The sequence below is a fragment of the Lepisma saccharinum genome, chromosome 5, assembly GCF_977018435.1.
Source record: "Lepisma saccharinum chromosome 5, izLepSacc3.1, whole genome shotgun sequence".
In the NCBI taxonomy this organism is placed as follows: Eukaryota; Metazoa; Arthropoda; class Insecta; order Zygentoma; family Lepismatidae; genus Lepisma; species Lepisma saccharinum.
In genome coordinates, this window is record NC_139233.1 from 35,390,898 (window position 1) to 35,410,550 (window position 19,653).

At 39.3% G+C, this 19,653-nt stretch overlaps 1 protein-coding gene across 1 annotated transcript in view; it reads right to left on the minus strand.

The window, feature by feature from the left end:
* Nucleotides 1-19,653, minus strand: part of LOC145988321 (uncharacterized) — a 108,581-nt gene that overhangs the window by 51,872 nt on the left and 37,056 nt on the right. The window lies entirely within an intron of this gene.

Here is a 19,653-nt window from a genome sequence, read left to right on the forward strand (position 1 = left end):
CTTTCTTTCTCTGCATTTCATTCTTTTTTCTTTGTTCTTTGCTTCTCGAGTGTGTTTCTCTCTCTTTCCTTTGTTTGCCTATCGCCTTTTATTAATTTATTTATCTTTTCTTTTTCTTCGAGCTTCCTCTCCCTCTATCTTTATTCCTCTGTTTAATCTTTCTTCCCATCTTAGTTATTTTCTCTGTTTCTCTATATGTTTCTTTCTTTATTTCATCTTGTCTTATTTTTTTATATTTATTTTTATCTCATCTTCAGTTTCTCTCCCTTTATCTCTTTATTTTGTCTTTCTCCCTTTTTTCTTTCTCTGTTTCTCCATCTATCACTATCAGGTCTCTTCAATGTCGTTGTTGTCTTCCAATAAAGAGGTCCCAGGTTCACATCACGGTGGAGGCACATAGTGGTCCGAATCAACTTTAAAACTGTAGATCCAGCTCCGATTAGTTAATCTGTGCATAAATAAACTTGAAACTAATTTAAACCCACCTCTTACTGACAATTTCTGTCCGGCATTTTCTCTTTCTCTCTCTTTTAAATTCCTCTTCATCTCTTCATGCGTGTGTGACTCTATGACGAACTGTCATAAGGTATTCTCGAAACTTAGGTTTCGTGTGTGTTTTGCTGGGGTAAAATAGCCCAACTCAGGTCCAAAGACGATGAACTCGTCTAGTGCAGAGAATTCACGATAGGTGGAATGCCTATGCAATATGAAAACTTTGTTGCTTTAATACTTACGCGAAGAATCGCTAGATGGCTCTGACCGTTGTGCGCATTTGAATTGTAAATTCCTTTGTCTGAGATCCGATTTTCTCGCGGTTTCCTTATGCACAAGGACATTTTGATGTGTCGGTCACTGCACGCATGGGCAATTCGCAGTTATGGCGCAAAATAATAAAATATACAGCGTTTTGATCTAGATGCCTTTGGTTAATTATCAGCAAAAAGTTTATCTTATTGAGCATTACACTGGGTTCCTTAACGCATATACATATCTGTTAACGTGTGGTATTTAAATCATGAAAAATTGTTGTTTGGTAAAGACAAATGTGCTCTGCAAAAATGACGAATAGTGATCGAGAGGGGTGTGCAGTGGTGGAGAAGGACTTCCGGAAAAAAAAACATGGAGTGAACAGAGTAATGTCACTACAGTGGAGGAAATCAGAATTGTTTCCGTGCTTTAGGGAGGAATCTTACATCTGCAGTTAGGACAAAACGGCAGATAATAGCATGAAGTGAAAGCACATCGCAAAAATAAGTGTTGGAAAGGAATGGAGCTCTCGGGGAGAGAGAGGTAAGAGTGGACTCGTGCGTGCTGGATTCGTTGTTCCCGACACACCAGGTGAGGAAATTAATTATCTTAAGTGACTTTGAGAGGAAGAAAATTCTCGAAGATCGTGTTTACAACGTTTAAGCAAAGTTGTTTATGAGATAGCTATCTCGCGTGTGTTGAATTTTACGGGAAACGGTACTAGTACACGTCACAGACCATGCGTTATTTACAAAATGGCCATCGACGCCATGTTTGAAAAGGGCTCTGTGCACACGTAAAACGATTTATTTTCGTGCAAGAAACGCATAGCACTAGTCAAAATAAACGAGGAGCATGTTCTAAAATTGGTTCAATGTCAAAATAGGAAGTAATTAGGACTTTTGTAATTCCTTATATGGCATTAAAGGTGCATGCTAAATGACTTTGATGGGTAAATTTTCGTTCACGTATCGACAGTTTTTATTTTACGTCTCTTAACTTGATAAGGACAGATTGTTGATGCTTACGTACGCAGGAAATATGTGTTAAATTGAATACAATAAATAAGTTTACTGTTTCTGGTGTTCATATTTACGTGCTAAAACATTTTCTTCCATTTGTATTTAGTGTTTGTGAAAATGTTTAAATGATTAATTCTTCTCTTTCAGAAAGGGGGGAATTTCGCATGTGTAAATCGGGTTAATGCTGTTGCTATGGAAAGGGGTTATTGTTAGTTGTAAATTATTTGAAATCCTATTTGAAAATCTGAAGGTATAAAATTTTAATCTCCAGCGATCTGCACGCGTCACCAGCGTTACCAGGCAAAGTTTATCAAAACAAATAATTCGAACTAATGACATATTCAACGTTTCAGGATCGTTGAGACTCAGTTATTGAGTCGTAGTTGTCTGATCTAAATTAATAAATTGAACGAATGTCATTTAGCTCGTCGCAACTCTTTCTCTACTCTCAATGATTATGCAAAGTTTTCATTTAGGATGAGGGGGCTAAGACTTTTTCACGGGGGATAGTACCCCTGGCTTGGACTCCTCTTGATGATATTATCCTACGCCACCGCGGGGAATTATGGAGCCATTTCTCCTGAGAATCGAGAGCGCTTGTCACTTGCAAGAACAGTTGGTGGAGGGGGCAGCAAGTTCCCGCCGCTCCGAAGAAACACAAAGGCTCTCATTGTCAACTCATAAAGCAAGATATTTGCCTCCGCAGAACCCTTTGACGGAGCCACATGCGCTGTGAAGTATAAGGTTTCGTCACAGATTACAACGCAGCGGGTTTCTGACAGAGAATGGCGCCATTCTTTTCTTTTTTTGTCAACTGTAACTCGGGTGTTTTATGTTATGTTGTGTAAGCAGTGTTTTATTTAAACGTCACCATAAGAACGAGCTTTTTTGGAGTCACTCGGGGAATTCCGAGACATTTATCTGCAAAGAAAAGCTTGAAGCTATTGTACATGACCAAAACCTTACAATTAAGGGACCCAGGGTTCGATTTGAGGTAGTGACACATTGCGCAGTTGCTTTAATCCCATTTTAAACTGAAATTCAGACCACATTTAGACTCTAATCTTAAAGAGGTTGTTAAAAACAATTCAGTCATCGGAAAATAGAAATAGTGAAGCAAAGAACAGAAGTCAAGCAAGAAACAGAAGATAAGAGGAGAGGGGGGGACAGAGAAGCAAAATAAGTTCGAAATGAGAGCGAATGACAAAAATATAAGCGAGAGATACAGGAAGAAAATGACAGAGAAATGATAGAAGCTTGAGAATGAGAGAGTAAATAAGATATAAAAGGAAGAGTCAGAAAGTGAACTTAAAAGATGCTTGAAAATGAGAAAGTTAGAAATAGAAGGAAGAGATACAGGAAGAGAAAGAAAGAGAACTGAAGGAAGTTCGAAAATGCAAGAGAAAATCAGAAATAAAAGGAATAAAAAGAAACAGAGAAATGAAAGCTCGAAAATGAGGAACAAGGAAGAAATTAAAAGATATACAGGAGGATAAAGAGAAATAAAAACGAAAAATAAATGAGAGAAGGTGGAGTTAACGAGGTGGACAGTGAATAAAAAAGTAAACTGAGGGGATACTGTAATAATATAAATCATCACCAAGGAGAAGTAAACAAGCAAACATAGATTCTACAGACTGAAAATAGAAAAAATGGAGAAGAAAGATGCCCAAAAAGAAAATATCAAGGTGGAAAAGGGACGCAAATAAAAGAGAGAAGGAGTGCATAAGGAAGCATATCCCCCCCCCCATTCCGGGGAAGAGAGGGCTCCCACTATAATGTCCCATGTATTTACTAGTGTTTCAATATGATACATTTAGCATTTGTAGCTCATGCAATGCATAGGTCACGTTTCCATTTCATGGGGAAATTTTGATGTTACGTTTGCGGGCCAAAGGTAGCCATTGAAGATGTCTTGGAGTCGCTAGAGCCTGTTCACCGAGGCTCGTTCTCCTCTGAGGGAGCAGATCAGCTGTCGTTGGAGGCGATTTCAAGGATCGTTTAACACGGACCATGAATCGGAAGAATGGAATGGCTTTCTTTATGCTTCGGCAGGTGGTGAATACAAATGCAGCCAATCACAAGAAGCGAATGGATCTGAATCGCAGGATCTTTCTCGAAACTGCGTGCAGGCAACAGTTAGTGTGGATGATATGGTATCTAGACGAGAAGACGAGACTTAACAGTGTCTCGAAATATACATGGTAGTCCAAAAATGACTTTACAACTTCGTAAGTGTATAAAAAATTATTCGGAAATGTTACCGAACTGGTTGTGGTGTCAGTTTGCAAGGAAAAACATCAAGTTTTAGATAATAAAAAGGAAGCTATTCCGGTTCAATGTGGCTTCCATTGATAATACGGCTGGCATCCCATCTGAAGCCAATTTCTTGTCAAACCCTTGGCAGCATACAAGCGTCACATATTCGACTGCGCCGTAGATGCGTGCTCTGAGCTCAGCTACATTGGCCGCTGAGGGTGGAACGTTCATCTTTAATGAAACCCCCAAAAGTAAAAATCGAGAGGTGTCAGATCAGGTGAACAAAGTGGCCATGAAATTGGCCCACCTTCACCTATCCATCGACTAGAAAATCGGTTATTGAGGAAATACCGGACTTCGGTGAGATAGTGAGTGAATGCCAAAACACTTAGTGAGCTCGCCCTTTTCCTGTGAAAGCAGCCATTTTTATTGAAAATGCCTCTGGCGCTTTCGGTGGCGTAATTCGATATTATTCCACAACGCTAGTCGAACTCGGTGTATTTCCTTACAAAATGACACCACAACCAGTTTTATAACTTTTCCGACTAAATGTTTATACTCTTGCAAAAGTTATGAAGTTCTTTCTGGACCGGGCCTCCCCTATGGCGCAGTGGCAGCGTCGTTGCCTTGTAATCAAGGGGTCCCGGGTTCGATACCCGGTGGAGGCACAGAGTGGTTCGATGCTACTTTAAACTGTAGGTCCAGTCCCGATTAGCCTTACTGTGCTTAAAGTGACTTAAAACACCAAATCAATCCAATCCAATCCTTTCTGGGTCGCTCTTTAAAGTATAAACAATAATATACATGGACGTCTTCAGAACATTTTCCAGGGAGTTCAAGCAAGATTTTTTTTTCAGGGGAGCCAGGCACATTATCTCCCATAATAATGTTGTCCCATCAAAAAGACTCCTTCAGTTTGAAATTATCATGTTCCTGTAACGCCCTTTCAATAATTAACGCATATTACTGTGACTGAAATGAAATTACATGTGAAAAATACATAATTTTTGGTTGACTCCCATTTTTTAGGGTGGGAGCACAGCCCTCCTTCCAGACGTCCACGTATATACAGCGTGCAACTGCACAAACTTTCACAGTAACAACTCTTGTAGTAGCAACTTCCTCAGAGGCAGAATTGGAAATAATTTACTGCCGGTATGCACAAACCTGTCTCTTGATGCAACCTTTCTTCAGTACTTACGTTTTTATCACTTTGAAGTTCAACTTCAGTTGTATCACATTTGTGTGAAGATGTCCATTTTAGCAACAAATCTAAACTCATTTTTCACTTGTGACACTCACAAGCAAAATGAACATGTCGCACATGTTACGTGAACTCTAGCATCTTTCGATACATAACAGTTCCCGAATTTTTCATTATCTTCAACCTGTCTTTCGACTTAGTGGCAATTCTAAGTGATCGTAAACACTATGCATCCCATTGATTAGAAAATATAACATCACATGAGCTACAAATTTTCTTCATGTTTCAGAGATCGATAACATAGCCAAAAGGATCAAGATAGAATAAAATTACCGAAATATGTTGTTTTATGTAAAGCAAATTAGCAAACATGTAAAATATGTAATATTCTGGCAAATATGTAAAAATATGTGACATAAAACTTATGTCAAATCATAGTTATATAATTTGTTCACATTTTCCTCTTCAAAGTATGTATCTAGAAAGGAATAAAATATGTAATTACATACAAATCCGGGATCTACTCATAACATATGATCGACAAGGAGCGCTCGGCCGTGACGGCGCGATGTGGGGAAGGTGAAGAGTGCTGTACAGTACAAATCAAACAAGAATGAGGGGGGAGAGGGAGGGAGAGAGAGGGAGAGAGAAATGAGCGAGTACATTGTTGGCCACTGCTAGCTTCTTGTGCAATCAGCTCCAATAAATAAGTGCCAATTTTAAAAATTTACTGCTTGTATGCTTTTTGGCATCTTCATTTACTACCAGTATGGCATACCGGCCCAATTCCATCACTGAACTTCCCTTAATAACATTTTCTCGTTTGGCATCTCGTTTCGACGCTACGAGCCATAGAAAAACGGAATACCGTTACTGCTAATAACAAAATACACCTATAAATAATCAGCTGAATATACGCTTCGTATGCCTGAAAAAGTCGCTTCGGTACATTTTTCAAATATCGTACCTGTCTGCAATGAGTCCGAAAGTCTAGGACACTAAGAATTGGTCTCGTCTCGATTTTACAGAGGCCTGTCGCATTGTTGGCCTCATCTCGACAAGTCTCGAAAGAGCTTGTTTCGTTCCAGTCTCGAATTTCACAAGATAGAAACTTTTCTTGTCTCTAACAGATGCTGTGATATACAACTGGTAACCGCTACATAAGTACACACATTCATGTTACAAACAGTACGAATTGAAGAAGATGAATATCAAGAAATGGAGACTTATTCAGAAATTCCTCCCGTCCAACATTTAGATTATTTTCATGTTATATCTTGCCTAACGGAAAACATTTCATTTCAAAACATGTCGTCACAAGATAAAAAAACTTATCTCCGTAGTGGAGTGGTTAGCACAGCGGACCCGGGTTCGAATCCAGGACTGAATATTCTTGTGAGAACCCTTTAATCAATTAACTCTTATTATCACCCATCTTCATCGTTAGTTAAAAGTGACAGAACAGCGACGTAAAATAACCTAGCTCAATAAATCCATTAATAATAGTGATAGCCAAAATGTTCTATTTAAAGCACATTTATCAAAAATCATATTGCACCTTAACTTATACTTACAAGAATACAACTGTTTTCATACAGATTTTACATGTTAGCAGGGCAATTATCACTTCCAGATCTTAAAACGAATTTCTAATACTGAACATTATGGACGTATGATACAAAATTCTCAGGTTAAGAGGAAATTTATTTTCCCTGTTGTGAATGACTCGGGAAATACATATATGTATAAAGGTTGCGATAAGAAATACAATGAACCGAAATTCGATGGCTTCCCAAACCTCTTTAATTCAAACACTGACTAATAGAATTGAATTATGCAAAATTAATAATAAGTGTCCGAAACAGCATCGTGGTTAAGACTTTTATTTTCGATCTCCGATTTTTAGCCTACAGGAAAATTGTTTAAACTTCTAACACCTCTGTGTGTGTGTGTCAGTCGTGCAAATGTGAAGTCAAACACTCGACATCAAGGTCGAACTTAACAAGCATGTAGGCATTCCCACTGCTAAAGCGTTTGAGAAATTTAGGTTTTATAATCGTGTCAAGCCATAATTTCACGAAAATAGAACGAGTAATATTCGGAGAAAAGTAGCATTTGCGTCAGTAATCTACAATCTCACTTAGCTTGAACGCATTCAAAGTTCGTTACATGCTTTTAATTCAAACCTGTGGAATGTCCAACATTCGATACATGCGTGTATTTTCAAAGTACAACTCTAGGAACTAGCACTTTTTTAATCCTTAAAATAAAAATAACCCATCCTGAGGTTTAAAATAAGGTTTAGTTTTATGGAGTGTAAGATATATATTGCATAATGTATTAAATCACTGTAATTTTAACTTCATTGACATCACTTTTTTCAGCTCTTGAACAACAAATTAACAAGATGAATATTAATAAGTATTAATAAGGTTAACAGAAAAATGCATGGAAAGTAAAACAGTCGTATGAAGTAACGATGAAATGGAATGCAAAATACCTTAAATTTTTATTCAAGTGCAGAGAAGCTTTTCAATATTTCGCTTGATTTATCTTAAAGCTTCGTTTTGTTGTAGTGTAAAACAAGGAAACCAACAATGCCATTGTATCAATTGATGGATTTTTAAGTGCATTTTCTTTCATGTGTCTATAAAGGGAGGAGTAGTGGAAGAGAAAGAAAGTAGAGAGGTCAAGTAATCTGAAAAAAAAAAAGACTTAAGTCAAATACTTGATTGCCTTCAAAGTTCGTAGATGCTTCAAATTCAAATCCTGTGGAATATCTAACATTCGATCAACATGTGAATCTTCTTTCACAGTGCAACTGCAGTGAACTAGCACTTCTTTAACTACATATTGACACAAGTAGAGACTGGAAACATTGAAGGAAAATTATGGTGATGCTCTCTCTAATTAATATTAAAATATATTAAATATAACACACATTTTTGAAAGAAGTAAAGAAGTAATTAAATAAAACCCACAACATTATATACGTGTATAATTTCAAAAACAGTGATTACTCAACAATATGTCTACTGTTTGTGACTGGTAGCAACAATGACTCGTGGAATCGGGTAATGGCTTTATTCCCGCCTCTGCAAGTGACATGTGTTCCACAGGTTGACGTGTGCGCCTGTAGCCTTATTGAGTAGTGCGCTCAAAAGCAATGTTCTCACAAAAAGGAACAAATTTCGTTCATCAAAATTCACGTTGCACGTGGAAGAAATGCTGTTAAGTATCACAGATAACTTGTGCAAGCTTGTGGTGATGAGGCACTTCCACATCCAATAGTGGTTCAGTGGTTCGCCATACTGATTCGCCAAGACTGCAAAAGTTCAGTAAACACCAGGCAATATTAAAGTGATGCTTCTTGTTGCCTACGTCCATGATGTCGTTCCCTTTGTCTCAGTACCGAAGGAAGTTACCGTGAACAGTGAGTATTACAGTAACTTTCTAGAGAATCACCTTCGTCCGAAACGACCAACACATCTGGCAAGACGCCCGACCCTGTGGCCGAGTGGTTAGCACATCGCGCTGCGACGCCAAGGGTCCCGGGTTCGAATCCCGGTCGGGCTTGGTTGTTTGTGAATGTCCATTCATAATTTAATCACTCATCCCCATCTTCGCAAATTAGCCAAGAGGCACAAAACGCGAAGTAAAATAAACTAAATCAATCAATCAAACATCTGGCAAGACATCTGATTGTGCTCCGCTACAACTCAAGGTGCCTTGTTGCAATCTCAGTGGGCAACTGCTCAAGTGTTGGGATTGGAATGTGCCAGAACACTTCCCCACTTAGTCCTTGCGACTACGGCTATATTTGGAAGCTAAAATGACTTTCTACGGGGCCGTCACTTCAAGACCATCCATGGCATAGTGCAGGCCTTAGGGCGGTTCCTTATAAAAACGATTCCGCTGACGTAATGAAAAATTGATAGAAATTTGGCAAAATGTACTGTACTGTGTCACGGACGCAATGGCAGGATCGCAAATTGTCACGAACGCAATGGCAGTGCCAATTGCCAAGGACGACGTGACTTCCCTAGTCGGACGTAAAGTTGTATATCCAAATATACTGTAGACAAATGAGGCACAGGCGAAGAAAAACGTACAACCACTGATCGGTCGCAAGGCAGCTGCTAAACTGGACGCGACGAACGTCTCGACGCTACTGTCAACTCAACCTCTTTCACAGCGAGCGCGGCTCTGCTCGTCTTACCTACCTGCGAGACTTACTATGGCCGTTACGCGCGCTTATTCACGCATGAGGGTTGACCTTAGCTTAATGTAAGACGCAATTCATCTGCGTAACATATATATATATGTATGTTCATATAACTATAACTGTGTGTTATTTCACTCTCCACTATAGATAACCTTTCAGTAACACACACACAGAGAGCTGCAAGTTATGGTAATCCTAGCCTGCCTCAATCTTCCAAACACCTTATGTTCTAATTTCACCTCGGCTAAAACTCAGGCGGCTAAATGGGATACTCTGACCCCTCTCAGGTACGGGCTTGGTGAATAAAGCATTGAGAACTTAAGGGTGTTGTTGGTGAATCATGAAATAAATGAACGACTATTCTCAAATTTTAAGATTGGCAACTGCATCTTCTGGGAGGTTACTTTGACCTTTCTTTTCATTCATTTTTATCCAGGAGATGGTTTATTTCCAATACATACGAAAGCTTACATTACACTCAAGTTACAATTTACAGTCCATGAATATCCTTAAATTTAAAATAAATACAGAATCCCCTGTTCGTTAATAATAGATTCGATGAATCCAGAATTCTAATTTGCTGCATGTCTCCACGGGAAAAATCCAAATATGTATATGTGCAGGGAATAGTTAGGTGTGTATGTGCGTCGCTAGGAGGAAGCCGTACCAGGGAAGAGAACCCTGTCGTTTTTGCAACCGTAGACGAAGCTTACGGCCTACCATTCAGTAGCAGACAAAAACTTTCGTACGTGCCCCTTCCTACAGTATTGCGACCAAAATGTGTCACGAGTGTCGATGTTAATACGGGCAGGATTTTAAGCAGAGTAGAATCTACGGGCTCCACTGAGTACTTGGGATCGAGAAACGTTAATAGGCAGAGCTTGCAACAAGATACACTCCAATGATGACATTTCCATTGAAAAACGAGACATATTGCATTACATGTCTAGTTTTGCTTCCTTGCCCAAATAAGTCTACGTTGAATAAATTTTGAAGAAGGCCAAAATAAAGTTCGGAGATCTGAAATTCTATCATTTTTCCGTAAGAATGAGAATATATGGGTCAACAGTGACAAATACATGTCCAATAGGCAGGCGTCATTAACCTCAAAGGATTTCGGCCTATCCTAACCTGTCGTCCCATAACATTATAAATTTCGAAGTATAAATTGTGCTTGGCGAAATACAGGTATATTTATTCCCAAGTGTCATTAGATGTTTATATCGTAGAGCCGACGCTGATGGAATGCGTGCAAACTAAGCTCCGCATTTACTTATATACCTTTCCCATCGATGCTCACTTGTTAAGCATTACGTAATTTGCACAGCGCGACTTGCGACATTTCCAAAAACTAAATACTCATCAATGTCTATATTCACAATCTCAATATCAAAGTTGAACTAATTTCCACGTTGCAGCAAAACCAAATAAAATTGTATAAGGGGAACGATTCATCTCTGTTAATAAGGACTAAACTCTAATCATTCCCCGTTGCAACTTGAACCTTATTGAATACATTAAACTTAAAAGAACAGATTCGATCTTCCCATTGTTGCTAAACGAAATCTATGTCAATCTAAATCATAAACATTTTTCTGCCGTGAAAGAACACAGATTTACATATCCAATATTAAAGATTCGGTCAGAAAATTAACATATAGATTATTACATTAGGCTGCGTTTACACTTATTGTTACAATAAAGAAAATATTAGTGAATTATATAAGTCTAGTAATAATCTTTCTATTTATCAAAAATTATGAATTATGAAATATTAAATATCAAATAATAAGAACTAACTAATATAAAATAACCCAGAATAATTAACGGCACATGGATATGAGCCGTGAGGTTCATATCAACTGAGCCTGAAATTATTACGAAGGAATTCAGTAACTTCATCGTCCACAATAATATAAATAGACAATTATGAGCATGTAATCACTTTTTTAAAACGACCCTCGTATATATGTATATTTATGGATGTATGTAAAACGAATGCATGTAACGCTTTTGAGACGAGAGAAAAAGAGAAGCTTGAGATCAACATTGAAAACACAGGTCTATCCTATCTCTAGCCTTCTATCAAATATGCTTTGTACCTATGGCGACGTGACTGTTATGTCTCAGGAGATAAATTATTTCCATGATTCTCTGAGTAAAGATAACACCGCAGCCCCCCCGGGAGAATATTCAATATAGATGCCAGAGGAATCCCCCCGGTGGGACGAGGTTACGCCATCAATCCCCCAATTAATTAACAGGGAAACTGAGGCGAGTAACGAGTCTTGCGCAAATGAAGATTTATACAGCGCTCTGCTTGCGTGTGCTCCGACAAATTTCCCACTTCAACATGTTCTCCAATTACGAGGAATTTTGCTGTGTCTGTGGCGTTCCCGGAGATTTATGTTGGATAGAAAGCACATCACTCATTGTACGGTTTCATCTATGGTCTTTTTGTCATTTTTGTTGTGCGACTTTCATGTTTCCAACCGGTATGGTGTTCTTTTCTGCAGATGCTTCTGGTACAGGGTGTATCTAAATTTTCATCTACGTAATTATGTGACTGTGGTAATAGTAGGGTTAATAAAGACATCGTTACACATCGAATAAAAGCACCAAACTTCATGCAGTGAATCCATGGCTTTTGTATATGTCTGCGTCCGTCCGATGTGCTCGAACTCTCTCGGCGCCATCTTGAAATACGGTGCCAATTTGGATTTCTAGAATATATTTCTTCAAAGCTTAGTATCTCGAAAACCAGCGTACTGATTTTCACAGATTTATGTTTAAAGTGAAGATAAAAGAGCGGGGATGAATGTGTATATGTGTGTGTATGTATGTATAGGGTGAGACAGTCAAACGGGAAGATTTAAAAAAATCACAAAAAATAGAGAGCGAATATTATTTGTTTTTTAAACACGAATGTACTGTCCATTAGTGAAAATTACTAGTGTACCTGAAAAATGTTAATTTTTTGAATGTGGTGTCAGTAAGATTGCGTCCATGGCGTTGCACACATTGTCAGAGTCTCAGAGTAAATCCGCCCATGACGTTGCGTAGCATCTCCAACAGAATGTTGTGGATCTCTTGCCGAATTCGCTCCTTCAAATCATCCCTGGTTCTTGGAGGGTTGTCCTTGAATATTTTGGATTTGAGGTACTCCAAAGGAGCCGTCAAGTCGAGTGAACGGGCAAGCCACGTTTATATCGCCGAATCTGTTAATGAGACGACCAGGAAATGCGAGTCTAAGCACATCCATAGAAACTCTGGCAGTATGGCTAGTTGCACCATCTTGCTGGAAGAATGTTTCTTCATCTGGGCCATAGTCATCGAGGGCAGGCAGGAAAAAGGTTACCAACATGTCAGCATAACGTCCAGCGTTTACCGTCACCGTGTGACCGTGTTCATTCTCGAAAAAGTAGGGGCCGATGATTCCACGAGGTGATAATGCGCATCACACTGTTACTTTTTCTGAATGGAGAGGCGTTTCATGGAGAGTGTGTGGATTATTTTCGGACTGCCTCTCGCAAAGTCATGGGCGGATTTACTCTGAGAATCCGACAATGTGTGCAAAACCAAGGACGCCATCTTACTGACACCATATTGAACAAATTAACATTTTTCAGGTATACTAGTAATTTCCACTCATGTACAGTACATTCATGTTAAAAAAATAAATAACATTTGCCTTCTCTATTTTTTGTGAATCTTTTAAGTCTTCCCGTTTGACTGCCTCGCCCTGTATATATATATATATATATGTGTGTGTGTGTGTGTGTGTGTGTGTGTGTGTGTGTGTGTGTGTGTGTGTGTGTGTGTGTGTGTGTGTGTGTGTGTGTGTGTGTGTGTGTATATATATATATTTGGTTTATTTTACTTTGTTTTTAAGCCATTTTTGCTAATTGCGAAGAAGAGGATGAGTGATGATATTATGGAATTGATGAAGCAATACTCACAAATAGCACCGATGCCAAGGTTGGGATTCGAACTCAGAACCCTATTGTTAATAAAGTTTAAGATATTCGTATATTTATTTTATTCTAGAACCAAATATAGAATATTTAGCATTTAGTCGATTATTTGGATTGATTGATATGTTGTTTAAATTCCACTTTATGCAAAGTAAGGCTAATCGGAGGTGGACTTACAGTTTAAAGTGGGATCCTAACCACTATGTGTCTCCACCGAATAACGAACCCGGGACCCCTTGATTACAAGTCGACGACGCTACCACTACGGCCTTTACTCATTAGATCGCTAAATAAGAAAACGTGTTGAATACATCTTAAAGAGTATTAAATTAGCTTTAGTTTCATGTGTGATGTGAAAAATACTTGCTTAGAAGGTGACTGAGTTACTGTTGTTTAAATGATGTGTCTTTCAACGCATTTGCTTTAAGGTAATTCAGAAAAAATCCAAGTAGTTTTTCTTAATAAACCCATAAGCCCGATGGCTTAGTGGCAACACTGTCGTCTTGAAGCCAAAGCGTCCAGGACTCTATATCTGTTGAAAGCACATAGTGGTTCCGATCCAGTAGTACTGTAGTTCCAGTACCGATTATCCAATATGAGCATAAAGTGTACTTGAAAGAAAATTCAACACTAACTTCAGTTCAATTCAACTTTGCAGTAAGAAACGCAGACACAACTCGCAATAGTCATTCGTCCCCATGACGCATTTTAAAAGCGTCTTGCCCAATTAGGTTTTATTATTAAATAGCTTTATTGCCCTCACCCCCCTCGCGTCATTCGCTTCCCCAATCAGCATTGAGCGCCTGGGTGGATCCAAGACTCCCTACGATTGCGTGAGTGGGTCCCAGAACCCTCTTAGTGCCAAACAATCGACAATCGCGGACCATATATCGATTACCAAGGGCTACGCGGGGCGATTTCGGGCTCTTACTTGGCCATAAGGGAAGAGGGTAATATAATAGGTAGGGAATCGGAAACGCGAGTGTTTGCTCCCATAATTCCCTGATGGCTCATCGCCGAACGATGCTTCGGTGGGTGTAACAGCGGGGGGCAACAATGTGGAACAATAATGGCCGAGTCCATGAAAATGGCACTCGGTGATTATTGCAATTGGGGTTGGGCCCCCCTTGTATCTTTAATTATTTTCTCCCCTCCTCATGTATCGTTGCGTGCTTGCTAGTCTGACGCGATCGAGGTTCTGGGAATGTTCTTATAGTGACTCTCTATCGTGTATTCGTTTTTGGGGTAGTAATCAGCAAAGATGAAAAAAGTGCCCCTATATGTTGCCTCCACTAATGTCAATATTAAAAAAAATACTATAACAGAAGGTCGAATTACTGTCTCGTCATCGAAGTTTCCGGATTCGAGTGCTGTCTCAATATCATGGCTGTTGTCTTGGTTTCTGTCCTTATATGTACTGAGTACACCTTTACAGCCTCAGATTTATACCTGGATAAAGAGATTTAAGGCCTCAGAGATATATTTTAGTTACGGTAAGGGACTCAGCCCCGTAAACTATGACGGGTACAAATAACCTAAGTGCTGACGCACCCACAATTTTCGCTTCATTCATTCTATATCATGGTTGTGATGAACCAAAAGTAGCAGAAAAGTGATGTAAAATAAGAAAAAATGAAGAAACAACACAAAACGTTATCAGAACTGCAAAAATTCCATTACAAATTTAATTATTTCAACTTCATCGTTTTCTATAAGGAACCAGTTTGCATTCTACAAAACAGAATAAAGCCAATTTCAAATTACTAAATAGATCCGCCATTGTGAACGCTTGATTTCAACATGCATAGTTCTTGTATTTTGTGTGTGCTCCGTGTCATCATATTTCAATAAACTTTAAAAGTACAATAGGGGGTCTACACGACCCGGCATACCATGAAGAACATAATGACTTACATTTGGTATTCTTGTGGAACGTTCCAACCTTCTAACATCTTCATCTGGATATTCCTTCATACTTGGAAGCCAATTTCGCAATTATTGATTTATTATTTCATTGTGTATGACCAGTTTTCTATTCTTTCCATTAAGAACAAAAATCGAAAACTGAACATACACAATGAAATAAAAATTCAGTAACTGAAAACTGGCTTCAAAGTGCGAACGGATGTCCAGTTGAAGATATTAGAAAGCTTTAACGTTTCACAAGAGTAAGAAATGTAAAACATTACGTTCTTCATGGCAAGCCGGGCCTTGCAGGCCCCTATTGTGCTTTAATCAATACGATATATATACTGAAAAAATAAATATGCTGACCAAGGCAGTAATTTATTTTATTAAAAAGATAAACTAAACGTTAAGATATATGTAGTAGTAATAAAAATAATAAATATTAATTAAAGTGTAAAATATGCATTTTAATATTTCTTTTAGCAGAAAGAAATTAATAAATACTATACCTGTAACATTAACGTATTTTCGGTTAGAGTTTCTGTCACTCAGTTCACCAAAGTGGATAGGGGCCTCACATACCAACAAAGTGCCAAGCTGTTTATAGAGACGAAGGTGCTTTTAATGGTTAAATTCGCGTCACAAGTTTAAAGGGAGTGATCTATGAGAGTTTAAAGGACACACTAATGTGAAACTATACTAGGTATAATTGGCAAATTTCTCTGTGAAGGAAATAATGCTATTTAAAGTGAAAGAGGAGAGAAAACGTGATATATAATATAATGGGAGAAATAAGAGAAGGGTGAAAAGAGACAAGGACAATATGGAAAGAAAGACATAAGTTATGAGTGGAAGGAGATAGATCGTGAACAGTAGAGCGAAAGAGAGGAAAATTCTAGAAACGAACACACACAGAGAAACACAACAGAAAGAATAATAGAGAAAATGAGAGAGTAGGAGCATATAAAGAGCAGATTGAGTTGAGTTTTTTTTTTGTTTGTTTGTGTTTTCACTTTATGCACAGAAAGGATAATCTGGACTGGACCTACAGTTTAATATGGGATCCGAATCACTATGTGCTTCCACCAGATATCCAACTCAGGACCCCTTGATTACAGGGTGACGACGTTACCACTACGCCATCGGAGAGAGAATATATAAAGAAGTAAAAAAATAAAAGAGGAGCATAGGAAAAGGAAAGAGATGAAATAATTAATTTGTATTTTTCTTATTTTGCGTTGCTTTCTAGTTAATGTGTGTTGATTTCATTAAATTGTTTAAGGAACTCTCATCTCGAGACTCGAACAAAGAAGCTTCAGTGAAGAGGTCCTGACTTGACAACTTTCTGAAGGGAAAGAGGGAGGTAAGTATAGATGGATAAAGATGAAAACAGAGAAAAAAAGGATAGAGAGAGGAGAGAGAGACAGAAGGGTGCAAGTAGATAAAGAGAAACAAAAATAATATCGAGAGATAAATACAGCTTAAGATGAACACAGAGAACAAGAGAAAACAACAGGACGATCAGACAAAGAGGAGCACAGAATAAAAGAGGGAAAATTACAGAAGGGGGATACAGACATACATAGGGAAAGACGGAAAGGAATACCGATATCTAAGAAGTGACAGGGAAAGAAAGATAGAGAGGAATGCAGACTGATAAAGAAGGACAAAGAGGAAGATATATCTATAAAAATGGGGTCAGAGTAACGTGCTATGAAGTCAGAGGTCCGAGATTCAGATCGTGGTCAAACTTGTATGCATCACTGTGTTCGTCTTATCACTTTTCATCAATTCATAATTTATTCTCATCGTCGCGATTAACTCGATCAGTGAATTGATTGATTGATACTTTGGTTTATTTCGCTTCGCTTTCTGCCACTTTTGGCTAATCGCGAAGATGAGGGAGTGATGATATGATGAAATGGATGAAGGGGCACTTACAAAGAACACACATATCCAGGCCGGGATTCGAACCCGGGACCCCTGGCATTGTAGCGCCTATGCTAACCACTCTGCCACGGAGGTTGGCTCAATCAGTTGAGAAGCTACGTAAATCAATGAAGTAGGAAATAGAGAGGAATATAGGCAGATAAAGATGATCCCAGAGAACCAAACAGAGCGAGAAGTGCAGACAAATAAAGAGGAACATAGAGAAAATTGCATGGAGGAGTACAGGCATATAGATGGACATTTAAACAGCCCTCTAAATGTAGAGTCCTGTTATATAAAGGGACAGACAGGAATACAGATATATAGAGAAAAATAGAGAAGAAAATAAAGAAGTGTCGACAGTGAAAGATAAACATGGAAGACACCGAGAGAGAGAGATGGACTGTGGTTGCTGAAAGAGACCTTCGTCAAATGGATCCTGAGGAGGAGCAAGCGGAAGGGCGTCGACCATCTCCTCTCACGCGATATGACAGTTTGTAAGACAAATGAAATCCTTAAAGACAGCGACGGGAAGAACTCTCCCACAGCCTCCCCCACTCCGTTTCCTTCCTCCAAGTCAAGAGAAGACCTGCAGACGCCTCCCAATTGTTGCATTCGCTAAGGTAGCGCATACACTCACAATCACCTCTACGACAACCTCGTCGGGATTGGGTTTCACTTATCGCACACCGTATTGAGCACCGCCTACTGACGTCACGATAAATGTTCTCGTTGTGTTGTTAGGTTAGCGATGTATGGTGCCACAAAGGCACATTTCAACTCTGTCCAATCTATCTGTGAAGCTGGCGAACGAGAAGAAGTCTCTGCGCAAGTAGTGACGCGAGACGGTTCAACCAATAAAACACTTGACAGGCACGGTATTGCGTGGAAAGGGGGGAGAGCGACTGCAGTTACTAGCCTTCGAGCAACGTATACTGCTTCACTACGGCCACTCGATTTCCCCAACTTCTCTACTGATTAGCTGGGACAGGGTATAGAGAATGTGGGGGTAGGGCCCACACATTCTCGATTTCGGTTATTTTGTAGGTGATGTGATCAGCACCACGCTCCTTTACCCTCAAGGATTGGCCCCAGGTACCCATTGATTTGAGGCTGGACAAGGCCGGAATATATCCGACTTTAGACAACCCACCCCGCGATTCGAACCTGTGTCTCCCGCATGGCAGTCAGACGCCCTATCGACAAGACCAGCGTGCCTCTTTGTTAGGTTCAGGGCACCTTGAATAAATAATATATTTTAGGTAAAGCCCCGAAAAATTGCAGTGTATTATAGTGAACTAGTTGATTTACCCGGCTTTGCCCGGGTATTTATTTATCCCAATCTTGTATTAGACACGAAAATAATAAATTCTAACCATAATGTAAAATGTAAATAATTTTAAATGTGATCGTGAATGCTTAGCTACTCCGAAAACTATGGATTCGACACTAATCTAGGTCCTTTGTGGCATTTTATTTTTCACCCCCTCTCAACCCCCCCCCCCCATGCCGATAGGTGATGAACTTGGAGTTGAACCGCATTGGGAGTGTCACGAAAACTATGGATTCCATTCGCAACACAGCCTGAATGTTAGACAACCCGACAAACACTATCGTTGTGCGGATTGCATAGTCACGGATATCTGTTTTTTTTTGCTGAATTTAATATAGGTGGTTCTCGATTATTTTTACATGTCACCCCTTCCCACCCCACCCCTAGGGGTTCCAGGGGTGTCTTACCCCCCAAATTATTATTTCCAGATTGCAAATGAAATGAAACGTGTACCAAGTTTGGTTGAAATTGCTCCAGGCGTTCGAGAGTTATGCCGGAACAAACAAATATACACACCCACACACACACACATACATCCATTTTTATACATATAGAAGATTTATGCAACGGAAGCAATCCGCTCAGACGTCATTAGACGAAGGTGCTCAATATTGTGTGCGATAAGCGATACCCATCAGGATTTTCCCCGCGTATGGCAATCGCGTGACCAAGACAAGGAACAGGACACGAACCACGATACTGTCTAGTGATTCGTTCCCTCTGTCCTTTTACGATCTGCTTTTTGATTCTGGTTTATTGTGCTTTACGGTCATTGCAGTAAAACCTACGCCCTAGCGGTAGCCGCATTACCTCCCCCTTGTCCCCCCCTATGGTTACGCTTTAATTTAATGCTGTGCGAAGGAAATGTTCGCCTGATAGACATGGTCGTAAGAACACAACGACAAACCCTTGATTTGGGGGTGAAATATAAGGTGCTAATTGCATGCTGGGGTGGGGTTCGGCATGGAATGGTGTCATTTTATGGGAAACGAGCTTTGCTCTTTTTCACAAATCAGGGGTTGTTTTCGCCCTTGTCTGGGATGATGTTTCAA